Genomic DNA, 26,040 nt, shown 5'->3' on the forward strand with positions numbered 1-26,040 from the left:
AGGAGCTCACGCTTGGGATTTCAGTGGGCTGCTTTGGTTGGAAAACCCTATCCCCCTCGTTGCGCTAGTGCCCCCGATCTCTGAGCTTCGTGGGGAAAGTCCATAAAGGGCCTATCCTCCGCAGGTTAATTGCTGGGTTGCTTGAAGCCTCTCCCCGACCTAGGGTCCAGTACCCCAACTTGCTTCGGTCCCAGACCGGCTATTGGACTGCAGCTGCCGACCATCCTCCTAGACTAAGCCAGGCACCCAGTCCCAATATCCCGCGACCGGGTCTCCGACTCCTCCGTCTACAACGCAATCTACGTTTTCCTCTGGGAGCTGCAACTCCCAGCTTCCTCACACCCTGGAGCCGACTGACTTGTCACCTCCTAACTCCCTGCCTGACCCCTAGATGGACGGCCCTATTCCAGCTTAGCAGCCCACTGGTGTGCCTGACAGGGTGTAGTGTGATTAGAATTTTTAGTTGCTGATGGAGGCAATGCTGCAAGTTGGGAACCCAGAACCATGGGGGCTTGAGCCCTGCACTGGGAGATAAAGAGCGTGCAGTACCCTGTGACGACCTGACTAGTCCAGGGGCGTCACAGTTGTCTGTAACATGAAGGGCGTCTCACGCTCAGAGCTGTAGAGGACGGTGAGATATGGAGCCTGAAAGCCACAAGGGCAGAGCATTGTTACCCTCCTGCTTGTCACTGCATATATTGTACACGATGGCTCCTCCTCATACACAATCTTATCCATATGGCTCCGCTCCACTCGTATCATACACACACGGCTCTGCTCCGTACACCTCGTACACACACGGCTCCGCTCCGTACACCTCGTACACACACGGCTCCGCTCCGTACACCTCGTACACACACGGCTCCGCTCCGTACACCTCGTACACACACGGCTCCGCTCCGTACACCTCGTACACACACGGCTCTGCTCCGTACACCTCGTACACACACGGCTCTGCTCCGTACACCTCGTACACACACGGCTCTGCTCCGTACACCTCGTACACACACGGCTCTGCTCCGTACACCTCGTACACACACGGCTCCGCTCCGTACACCTCGTACACACACGGCTCCGCTCCGTACACCTCGTACACACACGGCTCCGCTCCGTACACCTCGTACACACACGGCTCCGCTCCGTACACCTCGTACACACACGGCTCCGCTCCGTACACCTCGTACACACACGGCTCTGCTCCGTACACCTCATACACACACAGCTCTGCTCCATCCACACTGTAAACCCCTCCTGATCCCACACATAACCTTCCCCTCATCCAGCACCATGACACCCAGCACAGCAGAGTCCTGCATACACTGAGGAGCTGATCATGTGACCCCTGACTCCTCCCCTCCATGTGACATCATCACAGGTCCTGGAAGCACAGAGCAGCCATATATAGGCTCCTTCCGGGTTAGTGGGTGTGGCGGTCTTTCCTCTTGTCCAATGTCCACTATGATCCCCCCTCCCCCGCTTCTATTATAATCACCTCTAATATTCCCATAGTACTGCCATACCCCCACACACAGTATAATATTCCCACAGCTGCCCATGTTGTTCCTCTCCCTCTCCTTCCTCCTCACTGTCGGTGCCATTATATCTCCACTCACCCCCTCCTCCCTCTGCTGTGCTCTGGGCTTGAATGGTGTTCCTCCGCTTCTCAGGAGATAACGATCCATGCACTGACAGCTGGTAATTCAGTGCAGCCTCTCTATGTTGGTCTGGGGTGCTGTTTGCTTCTGTAGGTCGCTGTATATTGCAGGGGCTGTACAGAGCTTCTCCTTCTCCCTCCTCACATCTCAGCGCAGGAACAGGAAGTCGATCATCCTGAATTTTTAAAGCGCTGCGGAATATGTTGGCGCTATAGAAATAAAGATTTATTATTATCAAATAATAATAACACCTATTTAAACCGAAACTGATCCGGCCGTCCAGTATAATTAAATACCATCAGGACATAACCAGTTTCTACAAACATGAGGGATATTGTTTGTCCACTCAATACCCAAAACAAGCAGGAGATAGGTGAGATTAGATACAGTGCCTACAAGTAGTATTCAACCCCCTGCAGATTTAGCAGGTTTACACATTCGGCATTAACTTGGCATTGTGACATTTGGACTGTAGATCAGCCTGAAAGTGTGAAATGCACTGCAGCAAAAAAGAATGTTTATTTCTTTTTTTTTTAAATTGAGAAAAGTTTATTCAGAGGGTCATTTATTATTCAACCCCTCAAACCACCAGAATTCTGTTTGGTTCCCCTAAAGTATTAAGAAGTATTTCAGGCACAAAGAACAATGAGCTTCACATGTTTGGATTAATTATCTCTTTTTCCAGCCTTTTCTGACTAATTAAGACCCTCCCCAAACTTGTGAACAGCACTCATACATGGTCAACATGGGAAAGACAAGGGAGCATTACAAGGCCATCAGAGACAAGATCGTGGAGGGTCACAAGGCTGGCAAGGGGTAAAAAACCCTTTCCAAGGAGTTGGACCTACCTGTCTCCACTGTTGGGAGCATCATCCGGAAGTGGAAGGCTTATGGAACTACTGTTAGCCTTCCACGGCCTGGACAGTTTTTGAAAGTTTCCTCCCGTGCCGAGGCCAGGCTTGTCCGAAGAGTCAAGGCTAACCCAAGGACAACAAGGAAAGAGCTCCGGGAAGATCTCATGGCAGTGGGGACATTGGTTTCAGTCAATACCATAAGTAACGTACTCCACCGCAATGGTCTCCGTTCCAGACGAGCCCATAAGGTACCTTTACTTTCAAAGCGTCATGTCAAGGCTCGTCTACAGTTTGCTCATGATCAATTGGAGGACTTTGAGACAGACTGGTTCAAGGTTCTCTGGTCTGATGAGACCAAGATCGAGATCTTTGGTGCCAACCACACACGTGACGTTTGGAGACTGGATGGCACTGCATACGACCCAAAGAATACCATCCCTACAGTCAAGCATGGTGGTGGCAGCATCATGCTGTGGGGCTGTTTCTCAGCCAAGGGGCCTGGCCATCTGGTCCGCATCTATGGGAAGATGGATAGCACGGCCTACCTGGAGATTTTGGCCAAGAACCTCCGCTCCTCCATCAAGGATCTTAAGATGGGTCGTCATTTCATCTTCCAACAAGACAACGAGCCAAAGCACACAGCCAAGAAAACCAAGGCCTGGTTCAAGAGGGAAAAAAATCAAGGTGTTGCAGTGGCCTAGTCAGTCTCCTGACCTTAACCCAATTGAAAACTTGTGGAAGGAGCTCAAGATTAAAGTCCACATGAGGCACCCAAAGAACCTAGATAACTTGGAGAAGATCTGCATGGAGGAGTGGGCCAAGATAACTCCAGAGACCTGTGCCGGCCTGATCAGGTCTTATAAAAGACGATTATTAGCTGTAATTGCAAACAAGGGTTATTCCACAAAGTATTAAACCTAGGGGTTGAATAATAATTGACCCACACTTTTATGTTGAAAATTTATTAAAATTTAACTGAGCAACATAACTTGTTGGTTTGTAAGATTTATGCATCTGTTAATAAATCCTGCTCTTGTTTGAAGTTTGCAGGCTCTAACTTATTTGCATCTTATCAAACCTGCTAAATCTGCAGGGGGTTGAATACTACTTGTAGGCACTGTATGTACACCCAACCACATGTACTTTTTAATAGATCTAAGACTTCACTTGGGCAAAGGAGAAATCCGTAAACTGATAGGTACCACATTCTTCCTAATATATATATGTGTGTATCTTATTACATATAGTGTCAAAGATTCATTAGCTGTATAGGTGTTTAAAACATCAGTGGATGTATCTTACTATATAACATACTGACATGGGATAATTATAACCGATATACAGTATAAGCACAACACAATCACGGCACATAATCCCTGTAAAGTATCAGTTACTTGTAAAATTTGTACCCTGTCTGTGAGATAAATTTCAGAATGAACATGGTAACCCATCTAAAAATTACCTTCGATGATAACAATGCCCAATAAACAGTACATGTCATATATATGATCAAATGTGCACAAAAACAGCCACTTATGAGTGGAACGATCTCACCCCAATCTTCATATCTCAGATAGTAGATCTGGCCTCTCCTGCAGTCTTTGGTCCAAATACCGGAATAGCTTAGGCGGTGGTGGAGGTCTGGTGACTGATCTTGTATGGGACTAAGCTGACCCTTCTATTCCCCACAGACTCCCGCCCTTACAAGGGCAGTCCACAACTGGCCCTGTTGTGACTAACCCTTATGTTAATCCAGGCGTCACCCTACGCGTTTCGCCTCAATCGCTCATAAGGGGAGAAAAAGAAGCACCTCTGCAAAAAACAGTGGCTCAATACAGAGCTCACTCCTATTAAGCCTGGTATCCATGAATAAACTCACCATGATAGGGGTATAAATAGGACAAAAGCTCTTTCCCACTTATTCCCCCACCCCCAACCATCACCATATTCACTAGTGGTCCCGGGGAAAACCTGGATTGGGCTGCCCCATCAAACATGGTTCAATCCAATCACTGCACACTACATATCAAAACGTGCACACACGCACGAAAAACCTGCCAGATCTTCCAAGTGTCCTGTACATGTGGGTTTCAGTGTCCTTACGGAATACAGGAAGTCAGAATGGAACGCATGCCGCCCTGTAATGGCCGTCAGTTGGAACGCAGAGCTTCCTGTTAGTCCGGTCACATGAGTAATCACATGACCCGCGGTGGGAGGGAACGCAGAATTTCATGTTATTCCGGTCACTTCAGTTCCAATCGCCACCTCTCGTTGGTATACTTATTACCGTCAGTGCTTGAAAACTGAAGCATTAGGGGATCTGACGATGTACCTCCATCATGTGTCTGGCGGGGGGGGGGGGGGGAATTAATCTTCTTTCCGCCTAATATATCTTACATGATCAGGGATCCTATTTCAAAGCTCTCTTTTTGTCTTGCCCACATACAAGGTCATCTCAATAAATTAGAATATCAAAAAGTTATTTCAGTAATTCAGTCCAAAAAGGGAAATGCATATATTATATAGTCATTACAGAGTGATTTATTTCAACTGTTCATTTCTGCTAATGTTAAGGATTATGGCTTACAGACAAAGAAAACCCAAAAGCCATTTTCTCAGAAAATTAGAATAAATACCACAAAACACCTGCAAGGGCTTCCTAAACATTTAAAACGGCTCCTTAGTCTGGTTCTGTAGGCTACACAATCATGGGGAAGACTGCTGACTTGACAATGTCCAGAAGTCCGCAAGGAGGGTAAAGGCCGCTTTACACGCTGCGACATCGCTAGCCGATGCTAGCAATGTCGAGCATGATAGTGTGGCGCCCTAGGACCTGGTCGCCACAACGGCATTGCCCTCCTGAGGGTTAATGCTGAGCCTGGAGGTAATGGGGAAATCTACTGGCCAGTAAGTTAACATCCACCGCAGTTTCTCCCTCAGGCCAGTAGGGGGAGCTCTGAACCTGAAGTTTCAGGGAGCTTCCTTAAGCCTGACCTGGGGGAGGAGTTAGTTAGTCTGTAGGGAGCAGCAGAAGTGAACAGACACAGAGTGAGCTGTCCTGTGAATCTGGGGCCTAGAGCTGGAGCAGTTTGGCCCAGAGAAGCAGGAGTAGCTGAGAGGCAGCAGAGAGACTCGGACATCGGAGTCTGTGGTTGCCAGGGTATAAAATCCGTCCCTGGTAGCCGAATCCGAAGGGCAGGGGAGCTGCAAGCCCCTGGCCCAGACACATCCAAGGTACAGCTGCAGCATCAGGGCCCGGTGTAGACCCCAGCGGAGAAGCACCAGGGAGTGGGCCTGCGCAGCCACCTACAGAGGGAAGGGACGTGCTATTGGTCCCAGCAGCGAAGAGGGCCATTGCTGGATTCAGAGAAGCAGGGTCCTATCATCACCAAGAAAGGTACAGGAGTAGGCCTCATACTCAGCTGGCCAGAAAGATCACCCCAAGTACTTCCAGGCCAACCGGATCCCCATCACCACCTGTAACGGTCTCCCAGGACTGGACTGTTCCCAGAGTAAAAGAGGAAAAGGTAAAGAGACTGTTGTTTGTGCCTGGTTCTTTCCTCGCCTGTCGGCCCTGCACCGTGTTAGTCACACAGCACCATAGACTTTCACAAGCACCAACTGTGCCCCGGGCATTGCTCCACCTGTGGGGAGCAGTACCATCATAGCTGCCATAATATCTTCCCGGAGGCCTCACACAGCAGCGGCGTCTTATTAGCCGCATACCACAGGTGGCGTCACGAACACAACCATTAACAAGCAAGCCACATATTCTACTGACACCCACCAGGGCCACGGAGCCGGGCCCAGCCACCACTGACTACCACCGGACTAGTCCAGCCCGGCACCGGGTGTCCCATAGCCCTGGGGTGGGCGAGTCAATAGCACCCGCCCCCATCGTACGGCTGATATGTGGTGATCGCTGCCGTAGCGAACATTATCGCTACGGCAGCATTACACGCACATACCTGCCTAGCGACGTCGCTAAGACCGCCGAACCGCCTCCTTTCTAAGGGAGCGGTTTGTTCAGCGTCACAGCGACATCACTAAGCGGCCGCCCAATCAAAGCGGAGGGACGGAGATGAGTGGGATGAACATACCGTTCACCTCCTTCCTTCCTCATTGTTGGCGCAGGTAAGGAGAGCTTCCTCGTTCCTGTGGTGTCACACGTAGCGATGTGTGCTGCCGCAGGAACGACGAACAACATCGTTACTGAAGCAGCAACGATATTTGGGAAGAGGGGGGGCATGTCACCGATTAGCGATTTTTAACGTTTTTGTAATGATTCAAAATCGCTAATAGGTGTCACACGTAACGACAATCGCTAAAGCGGCCGGATGTGCGTCACAAATTTCGTGACCCCAACGAGATCGCTTTAGCGATCTCGTAGCGTGTAAAGCCACCTTAAGCCATAAAAGGTCATTACTAAAGAAGCTCGCTGTTCACAGAGTGCTATATCCAAGCATGTTAATGGAAAGTTGAGTGGAAGGAAAAAGTGGTAGAAAAAGGTGTACAAGCAAACGGGATAACCACAGACTTGATAGGATTGTTGAGAAAATGCCATTCCAAAATTAGGAGGAGATTCACAAGGAGTGGACTGCTGCTGGAGTCAGTGCTTCTGAAGCCACCACAGGACATGGGCTACAACTGTTGCATCCCTTGTGTCAAGCCACTCATGACCAATAGACAGCACCAAAAGCGTCTTACCTGGGCCAAGGAGAAAAAGAACTGGACTGTCGCTCAGTGGTCCAAGGTGTTTTCAGATGAAAATAAATTTTGCATTTCATTTGGAAATCAAGGTCCCAGAGTCTGGAGGAAGAGTGGAGAGACACAATCCAAGCTTCTTGAGGTCTAGTGTGGAGTTTCCACAATCAGTGATAGTTGAGGGAGCCATGTCATCTGCTGGTGTAGCTCCACTGTGTTTTATCAAGACCGAAGTCAGCACAGCCATCTACCAGGAAACTTTAGAGCACTTCATGTTTCCCTCTGCCGACAAGCTTTTTGGAGATGTAAATTTAATTTTCCAGCATGACTTGGCAGCTGTCCACACTGCCAAAAGTACCAATACTTGGTTTATTAAACACAGTATCACTGTACTTGATTGGCCAGCAAACTCACCTGACCTAAACCGCATAGAGAATCTATGGGGTATTGTCAAGAGGAAGATGAGACACCAGACTCAACAATGCAGATGAGCTGAAGGCCGCTATCAAAGCAACCTGGACTTCCATAACACCTCAGCAGTGCCACAGGCTGATCACCTCCATGCCACGCAGCATTGATGCGGTAATTCATACAAAAGGAGCCCCGACCAAGTATTGAGGGCATTTACTGTACATACTTTTCAGTAGGCGCCAACATTTCTGAGTTTAAAATAATTTTTTCCTGTTTGTCTTATATAATATTCTAATTTAATGAGATAATGACTTTTGGGTTTTCATTGGCTGTAAGCCATAATCTTCACATTAACAGAAATAAACACTTAAATAGACCACTCTGTCTGTAATGACTCTATATAATCCGCGTTTCCCTTTCTGTACTGAATTACTGAAATAAGTTAACTTTTTAACGATATTCTAATTTATTGAGCTGCACTTGTAATTCTTGGGGCAAGCACAAGTGGCCATATAGACCACACCCTTCATGCGGCAATTTGCCAGCTCACAATTGTGGTAAATCTGTCCAGTTGCCGCACTGGTGAACGATTTGCTCTTGTTTATAAATGTACAAGCCTTCCAGTTACCACATTTGTAGGTCCCTGCCATCCCTCGATCAAGCACTTCCATTCGATTGTGTAAAATGGCTATGCACAAGCCAGTTTTTCAAATTTTTGCCACGCAGATAGGAGACTTTTGGCCACTCGGGTATGATAGATGCCAGTTTGGCATATACTTGCAGTATGTCCCAGTTTTCCTGTAAAATGTAGCGAACCCTCGGTGGCAAATATCAAATGTTGCCAGCAAATGTATCTGTTCGGAGGGCTCCCCTTTGGAGTGAGGGAGAAGCAACGCATTTTTTTCTATCCTATCCAAGGACATGGCGATAAGTATCTCCCAGTATTCGCCTGGGGTAACCCTTAAGAACGAATAGATCACGCAGATCTCTGGACTTGGAGATGTAATCACCAACATCCGAGCAATTCCTGTGCACGCGCAAGTATTGGCCTTTGGGGATGCTCCTGTGGAGGGGGTATGGTGGTGGCTGTGCCAGGACAAGAAATGGTTTGTGGCTGTGGGCTTCAATAAAGGGTAGTTCGCAAAGGGTCCCATGGTGGCTTCATGATGATTATATCCAAGAATTTGTGTTGTTCTTTATGTACGTCATAAGTGAAGTATAACCCAATGGTGTTAACATTCAGTCTGTCCACGAACTCCTTGAACCTGGCCTCAGTGTCTGACCACAGAACGAAGATGTCATCTACTGTACATACCTCACCCACAACAAGATTGGCGAGGTATACTGATCCATCTCGTCTGAGAAGACAAGCCGCTGCTCCCACCACCCGAGAAAAAGATTAGCGAAAGTGGCTCTGCAGGGACTCCCCATGGCAGTACCAAGCTGCTTATGATAAAGCTGGCCATCAAAGGTAAATACATTCCTTGTTAAGATGAACCAAAGGAGTTCAATGATGAAGTCACTGTGCTCCTTATATTGAGTGTCCCTCATGTCCAGAAAGACGCACACGGGTTTGCACCCTTTACAATGAGGGATGGCGCTATAGAGGGTTTTCACATCTAAGCTCTCCAGCAAACCATGTCATGGTGAATCAACCCCCTCAAGCTTCTGTAACATGTCTGTAGTGTCACTCACGTATGATGGTAATGTGAATACGAAGTCGCGCAAAACGTGCTCAGCATAATTGCTGATTTTTTCAGTTAAGCAGTTAAGCCTCCCATCCCGGAGACAATAGGACAACCTTTAATGACTTCGAGGCCATTGTGCGCTTTAGGAACACTATTAACCCTTTCACGACCGGCCGATTTTTCGCTTTCCGTTTTTTTTTTTCGCCATTCTTTTTCTGAGAGACGTAACTTTTTTATTTTTCAGTCAATATGGTCATGTGAGGGCTCATTTTTTGCGGAACGAGCTGTACTTTTAAATGAAACCATCAGTTTTACCATATTGTGTACTAGAAAATGGCAAAAAAATTCCAAATGCTGAAAAATAGCAAAAAAAGTGCGATAGCACTATGGTTTTTGAGATATTTTATTCACTGTGTTCACTATATGGTAAAACTGATGTGTGGGTGTGATGCCTCAGGTCAGTGCGAGTTCGTAGACACCAAACATGTATAGGTTTACTTTTATATAAGGGGTTAAAAAAAAATCGGAAGTTTGTCCGAAAAAAGTGGCGCACGTTTTACGCCATATTCCGTGACCCGTAGCGTTCTCATTTTTCGGGATCTTAGGCTCAATGACGGCTTATTTTTTGCGTCTCGAGCTGACGTTTTTAACGGTACCATTTTTGCGCAGATGCTACGTTTTGATCGCCTCTTATTGCATTTTGCGCAAAAGTTGTGGCGACAAAAAAACGTCGTTTTGGCGTTTGGAATTTTTTTGCCGCTACGCCGTTTACTGATCAGATTAATTGATTTTATATTTTGATAGATCGGGCGTTTCTGAACGCGGCGATACCAAATGTGTGTATATTTTTTATTTTTTTAACCCTTTAATTTTCAATGGGGCGAATGGGGGGTGATTTGAACTTTTAGGTTTTTTTGTTTTTTTTTAATTTTTTAAAACTTATTTTTTAACTTTTTTTTTTTATTTTACTAGTCCCCCTAGGGGGCTATTGCGATCAACATTCCGATCGCTCTGCAGTATCTGCTGATCACAGCCACAAGGCTGTAAACAGCAGATACGCTGTCTTTCTCTTTTGCTGTGCCCCGGGCACAGCGAAAGTGAAACCAAGTCATGTGTAGTACAGGAGTCATCACATGACCCTGTGCTACCATGACAACTATCGGGAGTCACGTGATCGCGTCACGTGACTTCCGGTTTCGGGTGGTAAGTAAATGCTTACCGCAATCGCGCTTATAATGGCGCTGTCATGTATTGACAGCGCCATATAAGGGGTTAATCGGCACGAGCAGATAACGATTCTGCTCGTGCCTAGCAGGCACACATCTCAGCTGTGAAAATCAGCTGAGATGTGTGCCGATCGCGGCATGCTGCCGCCGGAGGACCGCGGGCAGTAAGATTATGTCATTTAGGACGTAATTTTACTGCCCGCGGTCGTTAAGGGGTTAAATATGGAGTTTGTGGAAACTCCACTGTCATATAGTTCAATTTAATACTAGTGATGAAATTGTGAGACTGTGCTACCTCCAGGGTGTGATGTAATTTCTCCTTATATTTTGATGAGGGATTGATGGATATCTTTTTATTGAACGGGTATCCTCGAGAGTACGAAGACACATGGCTTTATAATCATTGTTTTTCATTATGACTAAATTACCACCTTTATCCGCCGGTGTGATGGATATTGCTCAGTCTCGCATGATAGATTGAATGGCCGTGATCCATTCAAAGGCATCGAAGCCAACAGGGACAAATGATAATCCCTTGGATAAAAGGCACATCCATTGTTAGACAATGGTCAGATTTAAAATATTATTTGATGGAACTTCGTTTAATGTTTCCTGGAACGTGTTATGACCCCATAGTTGGTCTGCACAGGGTGTTCCTGCTCTAAAAAATGTCTATTTGAGGCTCTAGACCTACTCGCCCCAAAGGACCTGCCTCTAACCTTCGTAGCTCTAGTGGCCCTCTGATATCCCCGCATAGCCCTGAATGCATGATACCTGAGGGGCATGACGAAGGCTGCTTTCACACATCCGGCTTGAGCTGTGCGGCTCAATCCGGCTGTGCAAGCTATGCAACGGATGCGGTGAAAACACCGCATCCTTTGCATAAGTTTTTCCCATGTGGCGCGTCCGTTTTTTTGCCGCTTGCGGCATGCTACTGAGCATGCGCAGTGGCAAAAACCACATGCGTCGGCCGGATGCGTTTTTTGCCGCATCCGGCCGCCATAGGCATGCATTAAAAAATGCGCCGCATTCGGCCGATGCGGTTTTTTTTTGCCGCACGAAAAAACGTGCCAGGCAACGTTCCATCCGGCCACCGCATCGGCTAAATCTGCCGCATGCGGCAAAAACCGGATGGAACGCAAGGCCATGCGGCACAATGCGGCACTAATTAAAGTCTATGCAGAAAAAAACGCAAACGGCAGCAAAAAAAAACGGTTGCGATTTTCCTGCAAAGTGCCGGATTGTGCCGCATTGCAGAAACCGGATGTGTGAAAGCAGCCTATGGTTCACACAGGGTTTTCACCAGATCCTCTCATGGTGAGGGTGGATTTGTGCTGCAGGTAGAAAGCAGGTGCAACAAATGGAAGACTCTATGCTGCGACAGCTAACTGCAGGGGTATGGACAAGGACAGTCTCTCATATGGTAGATGCAGCTGGGATGGCTGATACGGCAGGCCCAGCCAGTATGGATATGTGCGGCAGCAGCAGCCGGTAGAGCAGGTTCTGCCCAATTGAATTGATGCAGTTGTGGAGACAGGTGTGGATATGGGTGCTGTGACATTGCACATCGCAACTTGGGGGTTTGACTCGCTTGCAGCGATGCGAGGTAGCTTAGGCATACACTGGCAACACAGTTTATTAACAACCAACATAAACTGCACTTCCAAAGCAACACAAGGAAGCTTCTCCTGGCTTAAAGGATAAGGTAAACAGAGACACATACCGTGGGCTTCCAGTCCATTTAAATGTCCATAGTGAAGTGTGGCTGTCTCCACATGCTGGCTCCTGCCAGCGAACACTACTCACTGTTGTTCTTTCCTGCAGCCGAGCACTCTCCAGCCAGGCTGCAGTCTTTTCCCAGTCCTCCCCTGGACTGATTTCCCGAAGTCTCTCTCCAGTCTTCACACAGACTGAGACCTCCAGCACACAATCTCCATGTGCAGCACACTCTCAGACTTTGACAGTCTAGAGCACCTCACACAGGCTGCTCTAGAGACACTCTGCAGACTCCTCTCTTTCTCTCAGCCTCCACCCTCCACACAGTCTCTTAAATCAAAACCGGACACACCCACAGGTGGAGGAACCTGATTCTCCAGGCCTGTCCAGCACACTGGCCATTGTTAAAGGGAACCTGACCTACAAACACTTTACCAAAGTCTTGTGGAACTAAAGGTCCCATAGCAACATTCTCAGTTTAATATCGCAGGGCACCTTCTCCACTGCGACCATCCATAACATTGGTGGTCGCTAACTCACAGTGCAAATAGGTATGGAAGAAACAAGGGAAAAAGGGGCTAATGGGTCAAAAAATTGAAGGAGCTGTCACATTCAGTGGAGGAAGCCTGATGATATGCAGTTGTTTCACAGCCAAAGGTGTTGGATACTTGTCCAGGATCAGTGGTGATCTCATTGCTGAGCTGAATGCGAGTATCCTACAAGACGAGTTACTTCATACACTCGAGTATATGGGTATGAAAAGGACGAAAAAGTGTTGCAACAATGGCTCAATGACAATGAGGTAAAGATGATGGAAATCTTTTATTGATAAAGTTAGTAATATTTACAAACCAGAATAAAACAGAATAAAAACATATGTAAATTTCCAGCGAACCCGCCCGGCAACAAAACACTACACCGTACCACAGCTCCACTGCCCGTACACCCAAAATATTTACATATATGCAATACAAAAAGAAAAAAACACAATTTGGCTAAACATAAAAGGCACAACTTGGCATAAAACATTCAACTCGGCAAAGAAAAAATATTCCCACCACCCTTAAAACACCCAAAAAATGTTTTTCTTATTTTTCACATGATATAACACACAAAATAAAACCTACTTAACATATCTAAACAAAACCTACCACCATCCGGCTGCCCAGCTCCTAAATTCAAAGGATAGTCTTCCCGAGCTTGAGTAGGTCCCCTAAAGTTTTCCCCTGACTGGGGGACCGAGCCAGACATCCGGAACTTATGACACCTCCCCTCTCCCCTCCCCCCTTTAAGAAACCCTTACCCAAAACCTGACTACTCCCCTACACTAATCCACAAGACAAATTCTGAAAACCAAAGAAAACAGGTATGATTAACAAAATAAAAGCGTAACATTTTAGCTCAGGGTAAGTGTCTGCAAACCTTTTCCCCCAGATAATGTATTTAAAACAAAAAACCTAGGGTGAGAAAGACAACCCATCACCAGGAAAGGGAAGGGAAAAAAGAGGGAAGGAAAAGGAAGGGAAGAGAACAGACCGGAAAGGAAAGATACTGGAGCAAAAGACAGCTAGTGCACCCTGAATGAGAAGTCCCTCCACAGGCGAGAGGCCCTCGGTGCACTGAACAGCTCATACTCCAGGGAGAGTGTACCTTTACCAGGTCACCAAGACGTTACTACACACTTCTTCTACTTAGAGGATTTTGCTACCCGTCGATACTAAAGCTCATGCATTCCACGTGAAGTACCTGACTACTATGCTATGAATAAAGTGGTCAGGTCCCATCCACCCGAGTCTCTGAATGCTCCATGGCCCATTCAGCATAGGAGAGACTGACTAGCCGAGGCCAACCAATGGAAGCACCCACCCGTTTATAAACCTCTATATTGAAGGGACAATGAAGCAGGAAGTGGTCCATACTCTCCAGTATGCCCACACAAGACCCACGAAGACAATCTCTGTCATCAGAGTTCCGCCACTTCAAATTGTCCCTCACATATAGGAAACAGTGCCAAGTCCCAAAACTTCTCAAGGATCCGCCTAGAATTGAATAACCTCAGCCCCACCACCAGATCCCGGCTTGGCTAGTCTCTGAGGACCAGCGGGGCCCGGAAATGCGTAGACCAGATCCTCTTGTGGAGTAACCCCCTCGACAGAGTCCTCACCTCCCACACCCCCAGATTCAACCAGCGGATGACCTTCAGAACCGGGTTAACATAAGCTGGGAGATGCCCGTGAGATATGCAAAGGTCCTTCACACGCCCACCTGTCTCCCATGAACAAAGGCAAAACCACCCCCTGCAGGAAGATACCCACTGAGGAGCCCTCTCTTTCCAGAGGTTTGTAGTATTTAACTTCAAAAAGGTATCTACCAAAAATACCACGGGGCTGACCATATTTAACCCCTTTAGTCTCCTCATACGGTAAGTAACCTCTCGCTTGACTAGGTTCAACCTGTTTCCCCATAACAGTTGGAAAAACAGGCTATAGACCAGGGGTGGGCAATTAATTTTCCCATGGGGCCGCATGAGAAATTGGGATGGTTTTAGAGGGCCGGACTAATATAATTAACTCAGTTTTACCCAATACTGTATACAGTATATATACTATCCCTTCATAAACAAACAGTAAGTTACGGACAGTGTGACCCCTCGTAGCCCTACACGCACACACGCAGACATGTCTGTTTTTTCTCCAGCAGCACGGGTGTCACACGGATCGCACACTGATGTGATCTGTGTGACATCAGTGTGACAAGTACCAGAGAAAACATGGGTCTTTTTTAATAAGATTTTCTATATTTACCTCTCTCCTGCGATGCGGTCTCTGGCTCTGCTGCCTTCCGCTCCTTATCGCCGGTAATTATACTCACTGAATATTCACTGCAGTGAGCAGCTGGAAGCAGGGACAGCGCTGGGGATCGCATCGCTGAGTGAGTATACAGGTTTGTGTGTGTGTGTTGACAACCTGGAAGCCGGAGCACCTCGGGGACTCGTCACAGTTCCCAATGAACTCTGATGAACCCGTGAAGCTGTAGCGTGGGTGTCGCAGGGGGGTCATCAGAGTTCATTGGAAACTCTGATGACCTCCTGGAGGTCACTGTGCCTGCAGAATACTCACCTGTCCCTGCAGTGATGTCCTCAGCGGTGCTGTGCCCAGCGCTGTCACCGTGATGCTCCGGCTTCCAGGTTCTCAACACACACACACACACACACACACCTGTATACTCACCCAGCGATGCGGTCCTGAGTGCGGTGAATAATCAATGAATGAGCGGGGGTCAGGAGCGGGAGGCACTCCTATATACTGCACCTGTAATATACATCACTACACTCCTATATACTGCACATGTAATATACATCACTACACTCCTATATACTGCACATGTAATATACATCACTAAACTCCTATATACTGCACCTGTAATATACATCACTACACTCCTATATACTGCACCTGTAATATACATCACTACACTCCTATATACTGCACCTGTAATATACATCACTACACTCCTATATACTGCACCTGTAATATACATCATTACATTCCTATATACTACACCTGTAATATACATCATTGAATCCCCATATACATCACTACACTCCTATATACTGCACCTGTAATATACATCATTACACTCCTATATACTACACCTGTAATATACATTACTACATCCCCATATACATCACTACACTCCTATATACTGCACCTTTAATATACATCATTACACTCCTATATACTACACCTGTAATATACATTACTACATCCCCATATACATCACTACACTCCTATATACTGCACATGTAATATACATCATTACACTCCTATATACTAAACCTGTAATATACATCACAACATCCCCATATACATCACTGCACTCCTATATACTGCACCTGTAATATACATCATTACACTCCTATATACTACACCTGTAATATACATCACTACATCTCTATATATATCACTAGACCCCTATATACTACACCTGTAAAACTACATTCCCATATACATCACTACACCCAAATATTACTCCCCAGTTTCCCCTCCCCCCCCCCTCGTTCCCTCAGGTTATTACTCACCTCTCCCTCCTCAGGCACCGCCGTACAGGCCCCCGCCGAGATGCTTCTTCTCTTGTATGGGCCCCCGCCGCTGCTGTTCTTGTAGGGGCCCCGCCGCTGCTGTTCTTGTAGGGGCCCCGCCGCTGCTTCTCTCCGCAAGGGCCCCGGCTTCTGCAGCTTCTTCTCCTGCCGGGCGGGAACTTTTCAAATGACACACACACGCGCCGTACTGACGACATCAGGGCGCGTGTGTGTGTGTCACAGAGAAAGTTGCCGGGCAGGGGACAGAGGACAGATTCCTGCGTTCCGCTGCCTGCACTGTGCGGCGCTGCAGGATCTGTCCTCTGGTTCCTGCCCGGCACGCCGCGTGTGATGAGGGCAATCTGACCACGGGACTCCCGAAGCCTGGAGCTCCGGACAACAGGTCACATTGCCCTCATCACTGACCGGCCAGCAAGGATGCCCTGAGCCAGGTGAGCCGGTCACAGAGAGTAGGCGGGCCGGATGTGGCCCGCGGGCCGCCCCTTGCCCAGGTCTGCTATGGAGCTTCGTCCAGAGAGGTTCCAGCAAAATGCATACACTGCCCAAATAAAGTAAAACTGGGAACAAGTAAGATTTGCACAAGGCAACCCTTTCCCTCAGGGTCAAAGTTAGACCCTTCCAGCGGTCCACTCTCTGAGCGGCCATTTGAATTCTGCTTTGCCAATTTCATGCTGGCCAAATTCCATGCCTAGAACTTTGGCATACTTTTGGGGCTCCAGTAGAGTGTCCGGGAGACTAAAATCAGGCTCTCCTCCACCCAGTCAGAGACTCTCACAGTTATCCTTGTTAATCTTGGACCCGGAAACCTCCGAATAACGTTCTACTTCTGACCGCATCATCTCCGCCTCCTCTTGTGAGAAAATGAAGACAGTGACATCATTTGCATAGGCTACTGCCCTCAGGATGGTCTCCTGTAGTTCAGTATCACCCATCCAAACTCCTCTCATACGCCCGCAATCTATCCTTCTAATGAAGGTGTTGATCGCAAAGGCATAGAGCAATGTGCTCAGCGGGCAACCCTGGCGAACACCGAATCCCACCACAAAGGGCAGTCCAATCCAACCATTCACCAACAGGAAAATCTCTGCCCCTTGGTACAAAATCTCTAGACAGTTGACAAACCCTTCCGGCAGACCATACCTCAAGAGAGTGGACCAGAGGTACATGTGATCAGTTAGGTCAAAAACCTTAGCTTGATCCAAGGACAGCAAGTACCCATTTCAGAGACACACCCTGCCCTTCTCCATGGCCTCCCAGACACCCAACAGTACAGAGTTGGGACTCCGAAAGGAGCACTGGTGCAAATTTCACCAGCCTGGTAAACAACACCTTTGCCAGAACCATTCTATCCACATTGAGAAGTGGTATGGGCCTCCAATTCTCCATGTGTGATGGATCTTTATCCTTTGCCAGAGATATCAAAGCCGACATCCTCATTGATTTCGGTAGCGTGGAAAGACACGTATTAAAGGCCCTAGGCAACAAGGGGACCAAAGAGTCCTTAAAGGTCTTGTAAAACTCGGGTGTTAAGCCATCCGGACCTGTCGATTTCTTGGGCCGGAGCCCATCAATAGCCAGTCTCACTTCCTCTTCTTTAATATCCTGTCAAAACGCCAAAGGACGGGTCTACCCCTGAGATGGGGACAGTTTCAGCAAGGAAAGCTGAAATCCCCTCCTCGTCAGGTTCCCTCCTTCCCAAGAGGTGAGAATAGAAGGATCTGACAATTTCCAGGATCTCAGACTTGGACCGTACCAGAGATCCCACACCATCCTTCAGACCCACTAACAACTTAATATTCACTGATATCCTACAGTTCTTGTATGGGTCAGGGGAGCGGTACTTCCCGAAATCCCTCTCAAAAACCAAGCATATGTGCCTATTATACTGACACCTCTTTAGCAAGGCCTTCACCATGGAGATTTCCTCATGGTCACCTCCAGCCGAGACTAGGATCTCAAGTTTTCTCCTCAGGCCATGATACAGGCGGTCCCAGTTCAAGGTTCTGAGGTTAGCAAGCTGTCGAAAGAACCTTGCTACCCGATGTTTGAACAACTCTCACCACTCCGACTCATTGTTACAAACGCCCAATAATGGTTCCTGGCTGTGACGAAATTTCTCAAAAGACTGTCTTACAGCTGCTTTCTCAAGGAGTGACGAATTCAGCTTCCACATGCCTCTTCCCATCCAAGGGGTCTCTTTTTAACATTCTGAGTAAAACAAATTAAACAGTGATCGGAGAACTCCACTTCTGCAACTGACAAAGGTGAGAAAATGGCTTCCTCCTTTAAAAAAAACCCTGTCTATTCTATTCCTACACTGACTAACCCTAAAATACGTGAACCCCGAATGGCCTGGATAAGCCCTGATGTGGACATCTATCAGACGAGCTTCACTAGCTATGCTATTTAACGCAACTCTGTCATATGCCAGCCTGTCTCTGAAACCTCCTCTATCCCAGAGTCTTGTGATAGTGTTAAAATCTCCTCCAAAGACTACTTGCCAGCTACAAAACAGGAAAGGTTTTATCCTCATAAAGAGTCTTTTCCGGTCCCACTTGGTTTGGGGACCGTAGCTGTTAATGAGCCCAAGCTCTTGACCCTTCATGAGCACATCTAATATCAGACACCTCCCCATTTCGAGCTCAATAATTCGTTGGCCTGTGACCTCAGCAATCTTAAAAAGGATCACCACCCCGCTATATGACTCGTCCGTAAGAGACTAGTAGGAGGGACCATGGGTCCACTCCTGCCTTGCTTTCTGCAAGGATGACTGATCTGTCAACTTGGTCTCCTGCAAAACCAAAATGTCGGCATCAAAATGGCTGAGAATATCAAGGGATGTAAACCTAGCCGTATCCGACTTAATGCTGGCAACGTTAATGGTCGCCAACGTCAACAGGGTGAGTGCCGCCATCAAGATTGATTGAGGTCAACAGCCAGCTTTTCCCCACCCCCACCAACACACTCATCCTCTTCACTCTCTGATGAGGCCATATGCTTCAGGCATACTGACACATCCATGCTTTTATCACACACCCTTTTGTTCGGTGGTTTTGGGGCGATCCCCCGCTCCAAGGTGGATTCTCCCGGCGGGGGGATCCAGCATCGCCAGAGGCCCCTACGTCTTTTTCCGCTAGCACCGGCACCGTGCTCTTGTCCTCCCCACCTGGGCAGGGAGGGATGTGTTCATCCAGGGCATGATACTGGTTGGAGATGGCTACCAGAGGTGGGGTGGCAGAAACCTCCGTTGGTCGCTTGGACTGAGTTGATGGAACCGTACCAGGAGGGTCGTCCAGGATAGATTTCCCTGAGGGGTCCCACTCAAGAAAGGAATCCTGGCTCCTCTCCTGGCTTTGCTCTTGTTGCCCTTCTTTTTATGGTGTTTCTTTTGCCATGCCTGAATTTGACAAAGCATCTCATACAATCTTATTGAATAATGACCAAGTGTGGGATGGACAAGGCAACTGTTAGATGGATTCGTAACTGGCTTAGTGATCAAAGAGTCAAAGAGTGGTCATAAATGGCTGCACATCCAGTTGGAAGACTGTCTCTCAAGTGGGGTACTACAGGGCTCTGTACTGGGCATCGTGTGGTTCAACATCTTTATCAATGATTTAGATGAAGGTAAACTGATTAAATTTGCTTATGACACAAAGCTAGGAGGAATAGCTAATACTAGAGAAGAGAGAAGATTCAACAAGATCTAGACAAGGTGGAACAGTGGGCAGCAACTAATAGAATGGTTTTTAACAGGGTGAAATGCAAAGTCATACATCTTGGCAAGAATAATGAAAAGAGCATATACAGCATGGGAGGAATAGAGCTATCCAACAGCATGTGTGAAAATGACTTAGGTATACTAATAGTTTGGTGGTGGAAAGATCATGGTATGGGGTTACATTCAGTATGGTGGTGTGCAAAAACATTTGCAAGGTGGAAGGCAATATCAATAGCCTAAAATATCAAGAAGTATTAGCTACCTCTTACATTCCCAATCAGAAAAGGGGTCAAATTCTGCAGCAGGATGGTGCTCCATTTCATACCTCCATCTCTACAACAAAGTACCTCCTGGCAAAGAAGATCAAGGTGCTCAAGGACTGGCCAGCTCAGTCACCAGACATGAACATAATTGAGCATGTTTGGGGTAGGATGAAAGAGGAAGCTTGAAAGACAAAACCAACGAATCTAGATGAACTCTGGGAGGCATGTAAGACTGCATTCTTTGCTATTCCTGATGACTTCGTCAATATATTGTATGAATCATTGCTGAACCGCATGGATGCAGTCCTTCAAGTTCATGGAAGTCACACAAAATATTAAATATGGCTCTACTAGCAACACAACTTCATTCACCAATGTTATGCAACATATATTTGTATTAGAAGTTAATTATTTGTTTGAATTTCACATTACTTTCTGTGGGCAACAAAACTTTTGTCTTGCCAAAATCTGATCTTTCTGTGTTCATTAAATGATCAATATTTCAGCTTTGCAGCAACTTTATTTTCATAACCTAAACCAAATTTGGGAGAGTTTGAGCTTTCAAAAGAGTAATTTATAAAACCAATGGATGAATTTAAAGTCAAGTTATAAGCTTTTATTTACATAACATGGATAAGCGACAGAACTGTCAGGGAGTGTAGGATGTATTAACAGATGCATACATTCTAGATTACGTGAAGTCATTATCCCCTTTACTCCTCTTTGGTCAGACTTCATCTGGAATATTGTGTCCAATTCTGGGCACCACATTTTAAAAAAGACATCAACAAACTGGAGCAAGTTCAGAGAAGATTGACCAGAATGGTGACAGGTCTGCAAACCATGTCCTATGAAGAACGGTTAAGGCTGCTTTACGCGTTACAATTTATCGTGCAATCGCACCCTCCCCCATCGTTTGTGAGGCACAGGCAATTTGATGCCCGTGTCGCACAATGTTGTAACCCCCATCACACGTACTTACCTTCCAAACGACCTCGCTGTGGGCGGCAAACATCCACTTCCTGAAGGGGGAGGGACATTCGGCATCACAGCGACGTCACACAGCGGCCGGCCAATAGACGCAGAGGGGCGGAGATGAGCGGGACGTAAACATCCCGCCCACCTCCTTCCTTCCGCATTGCTGGCGGGATGCAGGTAAGCTGTGTTCATTGTTCCCGGGGTGTCACATGGAGTGATGTGTGCTGCCTCGGGAACAATGAACAACCGGACGTTCGTTTTTTAGAAAATGAGCGACGTGTCAACAAGCAACGGTAAGGTGAGTATTTTTGCTCGCTCGTAGCTGTCACACACTACGATATGTCAAACGATGCCGGATGTGCGTCACTTACGACGTGACCCCGACAATATATCGTTTGATATATCGTAGCGTGTAAAGCCCGCTTTACAGGATTTAGGATTGTTTAGCTTGCAAAAGAGAAGACTGAGAGGAGACCTAATAGCTGTCTACAAATATCTTAAAGGCTGTCACACTGTAGAGGGATCAGTTTTATTCTCATTTTCACAAGGAAAGACTAGAAGCAATGGTATGAAACTGATGGGGAGGAGACACAGATTAGATATTCGAAAAAACTTTTTGACAGTGAGGATGATCAACGAGTGGAACAGGCTGACACAAGAGGTGGTGAGTTCTCCTTCAATGGAAGTCTTTAAAAAGAGGTTGGATGGACATCTGTCTGGGATGATTTAGTGAATCTTGCTTTGAGCAGGGGGTTGGACTAGATGACCCAGGAGGTCCATTCCAACTCTACCATTCTATGCACATCCCCTTTCTTATCTTCACTGGAAGAGGAATGTGAGACTTTGGCCGCCTCCTCTTTTCTCAACCTACTCTCATCATGTACCTCGCTACCCAGGTCCTCAGCTGCAGGTGCCCCAGACGTAGAGGGCAAAGTAATCACACCTCGCTCCCTCTCCCTCTGACGTTGTTCCTGTCGCATGACTCGTGAGAGGGGCATACTCTGACTCTTCACAGGACCCTTACTCTTTTCACCTCTGCTAGTACCTTCCCCCACTGACTATTCAGTACCCTGTGGAGCTATGGTAGGACAAAGGACCGCATTGGCGAAAGAGCATGGACAACGGCTAAACGGGTGACCCAGATCCCCACACAGGTTACACCGAATGGCCTTACACGTGGCGGCCAGATGGTCATGTGCCTCACACAGTGCACACTTCTGTACCTTACAAGCGGCACTGACGTGGCAGGGGCTGCCACACTTGTGACAGACCGTCGGCTGCCCCTAATAGTCGACCAGGATCCGGTCCCTCCCCGGGAACGTTGAGGGAGGGATGTGGGCAACAGAGTTTCCCAAAACTTTTAACTTCACCATGAAAGTCTAGGCACCAGTCCAGAAGCCAAATCAATCCCGCACGTTCTCGGGGACCTGGACCATCTCGCCATAACGGCTGATCCAGGTCATGATGTCAACACAAGAAAGTAACACATTAGCTGTAATTACGGTTACTTTCTTAACTGTGTTCTGCTGAGAAACTGCCTCTACCTTGATGTTACGCCATGCAGGGGTATTCTTGACCAGCTAATATTGAGACCAAAAGAGTTCCAAGCCTTCTGGAGTCATGAAACTGGCCTCAAAAATGGTAGTGCAAACAGGCTGGACAAAACCAACCAGGTTGTGACCCTTAACACTAGAACTACTGGACTCGTGACACCTATATAGAAATACATAGTGCAAAGTAGTCAAAATGACTACCTCAGTAGTTCTAGTGTTAAAGCGCATTCCCGATAAAAGCTCAGCTATTCTGTCCCTGCCATTCCAGGGACATGTCTCATCGCTCATAGGTGGACCATTGGAAACGGACCATGTTCTTAATGGCACTACCTCGCCCCGCTGTGGCGAGGGACCACACCATGGGTCCCTCCCGTTCTCTGTATTGGAAGGCTGACAAACCTTGTCTCTTTATCCAAAAAGACAGATCCACCAACCCCTCCCCTACTGTCAAGGTTTCCTCTCCCCTCTTCAGAGCGCTCAGGAGATGCTGTTGCAAATTGCCAGCCCCAAAATCATCAGACAATGCCTCAGCCACTCTCCTTGCACTACACCCGGCAGCAGCAACCCGAGTATACGTATTTGCCCATATCGGGCCAGGTGCCACCACCGGGGGAGCAGTGGAACCCACAATATTCTCTCCCCCTCTTTCTCTCTTCCTGCAATTTCTCCTCCCTCTCTTGCTTAGCAACATCCACAGCAGCCAAAGCCGAAAGAACTTCCATATCTTCAACATGAACCACAACACCAGCCACAACCCCCAAAGTATTCACTTCACCGAATGCATACTTGCCGAGTCAGGCTCGATTTCCAGCTCCATTTGTGTCAGGGCTATCGGGAGATCCGCCTCCTTCACCCCCAGAACCCCGGCACAATCTTTCCCTCCTTGTTCAGGAGGGTTTGTTCCCTTTTTCCCTCCCGTCTCCTCCCCCCACTCCAGATACCACCGGGCTCTGTGGGGAAGGAAGTGACAGGAAATCTGCCACACTGTTTATGTTGGGATCGGGGGCCCGCACAGGGCCCTCCTTCTGGACCTGCTTGACCCGCTGCTCCCCAACCGGCATGTGCCCCATGACCCGCCGAGGGACCCTGGGGCACATTCTTCCTAGGACTGGCACGGGAGGTGGTGGCCTTCATGTTAGACATAGACGTATATCTGTACGCCACCACCTCCCACATCTTCTTATCCTTTGCCTTCTTCATCTCCTTTCCTCCGGCACCTCGTCCCCAAAACAAAACTGCAACAGTTCCACCGGGGACTCAAGGTGCTGGATCTCTCGCAGTAGCCCATCCCCCTCAGAGGAGGATGAGCTATAAGTGTCCATGTCGTCCTCGTGCTACCCTCCATGTGCCTCCTGTCCTGGGCACATTAAGGTGTTGCTCCTGGAAACATTACTGTATAGTTTGTCCTTACTTATACCTTCTACCTTGACTGGCGACTGCGGGACGGTTGTCCTCCTCATGGCCAGTTCTCTTCATTACAGGTACGGCAGTAGCCCCCTGAATCGCCACTGTCCACTGGCTCCCCCTGCTTACCGCTGCCAGGGGAAACCCGTCCACTCACACCAGCGCCACCTGTATTCTCAGAAGCGCTGCTAAACTGGGTTCTCCCTACCGTGTAAGCGGCAGCCTCAGTGGCCTCAGCAGGGGGCATGATGTTGGTGGCTAGAGCCTTGCGGCTCCGTGGCTCACCCACTATTGCAGCATCCCCCACCTTCCGTGACGCCACTTCCGCCGAAGCAACTTCCGGTTTTGAGGGATGCCACATGGAGGGCAGCCGCCATACTGCCACGTGGAGATGCAGCAGTATCCAGCGATGTCACAGTCAGTACACCCTCTCTTCCTGGACTCCCTGGCCGCTGCACTGACACAAAGAGCGGGGCCACCTCTGGCTGAGAAGCCAAAACAGACCCCCCCACAGCAGAGGATACTGCTAATGACAGGCTGCAAACCAGAGAAATTCTCTTAATAGCATTACTGCAACTGCCTATGGCAGAAATAACAGGCTGCAGATCACAGTCACATATCTGCTATCATTCCAAATACTGCCAATGAAAAGAGTGAAACTATAATCTATCTCTAGTCATCTCAGGTGCTAGTTACTGATGAAGGCCATGTTTGGGTCGCAACGTCTGACTTGACTATACTGAGTACCTCCCGATGGTAAGCGGGGGGTGGGGGCCAGGGCCTCCATGGCCTTCCCAGGCAGGCTGCCTCCTCTCTGCAGAAGAGGAGACAGCAGGGTCGGGTGTGGTGTTGAAGTCCAGGAGCTGAGTCACCCACAGCCAACACCCAGCAGCTCCAGCAGCAACAGAAACTCAAGCTCCTCCTCTCCACTACAGGTGCTGAATTGTCCCCACAGTCCCCAGACCTCAATCCAATCACACACTTGTGGGTAGAGGTGTAGATAAAGCTGTATACAGGGCCGGCGCCAGCACCCGGCAAACCCGGTCAAATGCCGGGGCCCTGAGCTGCCGGGGGGCCCACTCGCGGTGGCAGGAGTGGCGCATCGCTACTCAGGGGGGCCCGGTGGCCGCGCTGTCATCGCCCCCCCCCCCGGACGTCATTACTGCGCGCGGAGAAGTGAGCCGCCCCTCTACTGACACTGGGCTCCCCTGACTCACAGGCCGGCCACTACACAGCGGCACTAGTACACATAGGGGCCCGGCAGCCGCTCTGCAGAGCCGGCTGCCGGGCCCCTATGTGTAGTGCCGCTGTGTAGTGGCCGGCCTGTGAGTCAGGGGAGCCCAGTGTCAGTAGAGGGGCCCCTGACCTGGAGAGGCCACCAGCCGTGTCTGAGCTGCAGGAGTGCTCCTGACCTGCACAGCAGACGGAATACTCCATCCTGCAGGACCTGCGATGATGTCACGCCCATGTGACTGTGTGTGAGGAGACACAGGATGCCGGCAGAAAGCAAGAGATGCTGGATCCTGACGGAGATTTGGACACATGACTGGTAATAAGAAAAGAGGGGACATGATGGGAAAGGGGGCTGCAGGGTGAGTGGCATATGAGGGCTGCAGCCTGTGACAGAAGGATGTGAAGGGGTGCAGAGTGTTTGAGAGGGGTAAGTTGGGGTACAGGCAGCGTGAGATATGTGGGCAGGGTGTGTGAGATATGGGGGTGTAGTGTGTGAAATCTGGGGGGTGCAGGCTGTATGGGGAGCAGGGTGTGT

General features: G+C 48.3%; 1 protein-coding gene across 2 annotated transcripts in view; it reads right to left on the bottom strand.

Moving 5' to 3' along the window:
* The window catches only part of LOC142312254 (uncharacterized), a 68,835-nt gene extending 56,309 nt beyond the window's left edge, over positions 1–12,526 (bottom strand). Inside the window, exons 1-2 of one of the 2 annotated variants that reach the window (XM_075351184.1) lie at positions 12,262–12,526; positions 1,614–1,864 (exon numbers count right to left, since the gene is read on the bottom strand). The gene's annotated coding sequence lies outside the window, so the exon portion shown is untranslated. The remainder of the gene's footprint in view (positions 1–1,613; positions 1,865–12,261) is intronic. The other variant, XM_075351185.1, reaches the window with a different exon arrangement.
* Between the last annotated feature and the right edge of the window lie 13,514 nt (positions 12,527–26,040).

This window comes from Anomaloglossus baeobatrachus, chromosome 5 (assembly GCF_048569485.1).
Source record: "Anomaloglossus baeobatrachus isolate aAnoBae1 chromosome 5, aAnoBae1.hap1, whole genome shotgun sequence".
In the NCBI taxonomy this organism is placed as follows: Eukaryota; Metazoa; Chordata; class Amphibia; order Anura; family Aromobatidae; genus Anomaloglossus; species Anomaloglossus baeobatrachus.